This window comes from Chiloscyllium punctatum, chromosome 36 (assembly GCF_047496795.1).
Source record: "Chiloscyllium punctatum isolate Juve2018m chromosome 36, sChiPun1.3, whole genome shotgun sequence".
Lineage (NCBI taxonomy): Eukaryota > Metazoa > Chordata > Chondrichthyes > Orectolobiformes > Hemiscylliidae > Chiloscyllium > Chiloscyllium punctatum.
In genome coordinates this window covers 22,992,132-22,995,776 of record NC_092774.1, presented here as the reverse complement: position 1 = coordinate 22,995,776, position 3,645 = coordinate 22,992,132, and the positions used below count along the sequence as shown (strand labels likewise).

General features: G+C 44.7%; 1 long non-coding RNA gene across 1 annotated transcript; it reads right to left on the bottom strand.

Annotated features, from left to right (window-relative positions):
- Nucleotides 1-1,373: 1,373 nt before the first annotated feature.
- Nucleotides 1,374-3,435, bottom strand: LOC140460272 (uncharacterized). Its single transcript, XR_011953943.1, has 2 exons — nt 3,320-3,435; nt 1,374-2,743 (listed from the first exon to the last, which is right to left on the bottom strand). It is a non-coding gene; the product is annotated as an uncharacterized lncRNA (long non-coding RNA).
- Between the last annotated feature and the right edge of the window lie 210 nt (nt 3,436-3,645).

The window sequence follows — 3,645 nt, the reverse complement described above, 5'->3', positions numbered from 1 at the left end:
ATGCATTGAAAAATACCTTGATTGTTTGTTGTGTCTTTCATCTGTTTGAATACCATGATAGTTTCACTTTTTCATATGTAAATTTTAAAAAGTTTTGTGATTTACATAAGTTACATTTTCAGGTTAACTGTAACAACTGATGTTAGCTAACACCAATTGTTACAGTTAACCTGAGAACATTTAAGAGGCATTTGGATGGGTATATGAATAGGAAGGGTTTGGAAGGGTATGGGCAGGATACTAGCAGGTGGGACTAGATTGGGTTGGGACATCTGGTCAGCATGGACAGGTTGGACCAAAGGGTCTATTTCCATGCTGTACATCTCTATGACCCTATTTACATATGAAAGAAGTGAAACTATCATGGTTTATGAACAGATGAAAGACTCAACAAACAATCAAGGTATTTTTTACGTACAATTTCAGTTACATTACACTGTAAATTTTTGCGATAAATTCTGTGCCTTACAATTTTGTCCTCCACAACCACCTGATGATGGCACAGCGCTCCAAAAGCTAGAGCTTCCAATTAAACCTATTGGACTATAACCTGGTGTTGTGTGATTTTTAACCTTGTACACCCCAGTCCAACACCGGCATCTCCAAATCATGGCACTTTACCAAGCATACAAACACGCACTCTCTTATGCGCATACGAGTCTATGGGATGAATTTGGATTTTCAGAATTATATTTGCAGATACATTCAGTTTTCCTCAAAAAGTGCACAATCGCAGACAGACTCAAACCTGACACCTTTAATGTATTGACTGAGCTGAGATGTCACCTCTTTTTATAAAACCTGAAGTTATCTGGAGAATGTGACTTAAAAGTAGTTCTGGGATTTACATATTAGTGAACAGAAACCTTCAACCCATTCTAAAAGAAGAAAGATTTAACAGCAATCTAATTTGGTTCAATATATCATTTCAATTGCATGACGCTAATCTTTTGCTATAAATTCTGTGCCTTATGATCCTGCTCCACAGCTAGCTGATGAAGGAGCAGTGTTCTGAAAGATCGTCCTACCAAATAAACCTTTTGGACGATAACCTGGTGTTGTGTGATTTTTAGTTTCTAGTGAACACAGCCCACACGTTCCCACTGCAGGCAGTAAACTTTCCAATGCACATGAAACAACGCAGTTCGTGCAGAGATGAACTTAACAGTTTCTAACAATGCTAGCTACTATTTCACTGCTCCTTCTGATACAAAACATTGGAAACTTACTGTTAGAGGCGGAAAGAAATTAGCAGCTTTAAAACAAAAACCTGTTGGATCTCATAGATATCAGTGTCTGAGTCTGATGGGAAGTTCAGGTAACCTTTATTGTGACCCAACTTCGGTACTGCTTCAGATCTCCCCAGCAAAAAGGCATATGAAAACCAATTTATTTCATTTTAAAACAGCTCAAGGTCAAAGTGCACACACTCCCATCCCTACTTTCTTTAGTATTGGTCAGCACAGACTTGTCCCTTTGTAATTGGATCCTTGGTACAGCCTTAACCCAGAGGAAGTATTGCCTCACTCAGAAATTTCAACCTATGCTCTGTGTCTAAGTAAATTTCTCCCCACCTATTTTCCAGTCATGATGGAGCATAGTCAAGAGTCCACCACATTGCTGTGGGTCTGGAGTCACATGTAGGTCAGATCAGGTAAAGGATGCAGTTGGGATGACTGAGTGAATCCTTTCACACAACAGCAGTTTCCTTCCCTCAAAAGGACATGAGTGAATCGGATGGGGATTTCTTTGTTGCCTGAAAACGGTTTCATCATTAGATTCTGAACTCCAGATTTCTGACCAAATTCCAATTCCGTCATCTGCCACAACAGGATACAAACCTGTGAGTTCCCAGAACTGGGTTGATAGACCAGTCGCTAATTGTACTCGGCCATTGTTCTTTCAATCCCCCTGCAATGGCACATCAATTCACTGGTGCCTCTACAGGTGGGAGGAGCTGGAGAAGCCTTCCTGCACTGAAAGTGGGGGAGTCGTCAGGCTCCAGCGTGGACCAGCTGGTGGATCAGCAGGCTGGAAGAATCAATGAATTCCTTCTCACACTCAGAGCAGGTGAACAGTGTCTTCCCTGTTTGGACCCGCTCATGTTGCTGTATATTGCCCACAAGCCCTTCCTGCACACGGGGCATGTGAATGGCCTCTCCCCCGTGAGGACCTGCTGGTGGATCAGGAGTGTAGATGACTGCACGAACCCCCTCTCGCACATGGGGTATGTGAATGGCTTCTCTCCTGTGTAGACCCGCTGGTGCATCTGCAGGTTGTCCACCCAACTGAATCCCTGCCCGCACATGGAGCGGGTGAATGGCCTCTCCCTGGTGTGAACGCGTCTGTGAGTTTCTAGCACCGAAGGGGAAGGGAACCCTTTCTCACAATACTCACATTTCCACGGTTTCCCCATAGGGAAAGCTTTTCTTGTTTCGCTCTGGTTTTGAAATTACAGACAAAATGTGTTCACAGTCTCTCCCCACCGTGAATGGTGAGATTTTTATCCCCCAAGCTGAGTCATTAGGTTGAAGCAGTTTTCACAGTCAGTGCACTGAATCTCCCTCACTTGTGTGTCTCAGTATTCTTTCTGCCACACCAGTATCCAAAATCTCTCAAGCAAACAAAAGCAAATGTTTCTTCTCGATTTGAACAGTTGCTGATATTCAAGTCCCAATGAATCAAGTGTCTCTGTCAGAAGTTGTTGTCTCATTTGCTTTCAGATTTCTTTCCGCGTGTCTTCCTGCAAAAGAAATTCACACAATATGTGAGTAATGTGAGTTTCTAAACATTAAATAAACATAACATAGGTGGCAATTCCTGTAGATTGCCAGATGCCTGCTGATGACATATTATCCAGGACACAGAAACCTGAATACCCTCATGCAGCCAGATAGCCTTATGTGTGTATGGAGGACAACTTCATTTAGGTAACAATTAGCTTGATCAAGCTGCTTCCAAAGGTGCTGGAAATGAAGATGAATCAGCCACATGATAATGAAATGTCAAGGTTGCTTGAGAAAAGAAAACCAGTAAGTTTGCTGAATGACTTCCTGCTGTCCAAGCTTGCCACAAGGTTGGAATTCTCCTCCGGAAATGACGGTTGATGGTGCCTTCACCAAGATGGCCGCCCACGCTCCTCGCCCCAAGACAGCACCTTACCCTGACAAAAATGGCGGCAAGTTGCACGGCAATCTGAGAGGTCCCTTCCCAATGAAGTAAGCACTGGGACTGTGCGGTTTTATTCCGAGGCCTCAGTCCTCCCCCTAGGAGTTTATAAACTCCCCAGTCTCCCTCCTCCCGCGGTTTCCAATCATACCCTGTCTCACTGTCTCCTCTCCCCGGGGGCAGGAGCCAGGTCTGGGCGACCTCCCCGGGATGTTTCTGAAACGTGTTCCTGTTCTGAACAATGATAACCGGACCTGCTCAGCTATTCAAGCGGTATCTGTTCTTGTTCCGTCAGCGCCGGCGCCATTCCTCTTCCACAATCAGTGACACTGTCTTTGTCCTGCGACAGGACCTAGACTGCGCATCCGCCGATTCACAAGGGGCGGTGGTCGAGCCCTAGACGTCATTACGCGCGTAGCTACATGGGGCATCCAACCAATCGGAGACACTGGGCGGGGAAATCGTGTTCCTTGCCCC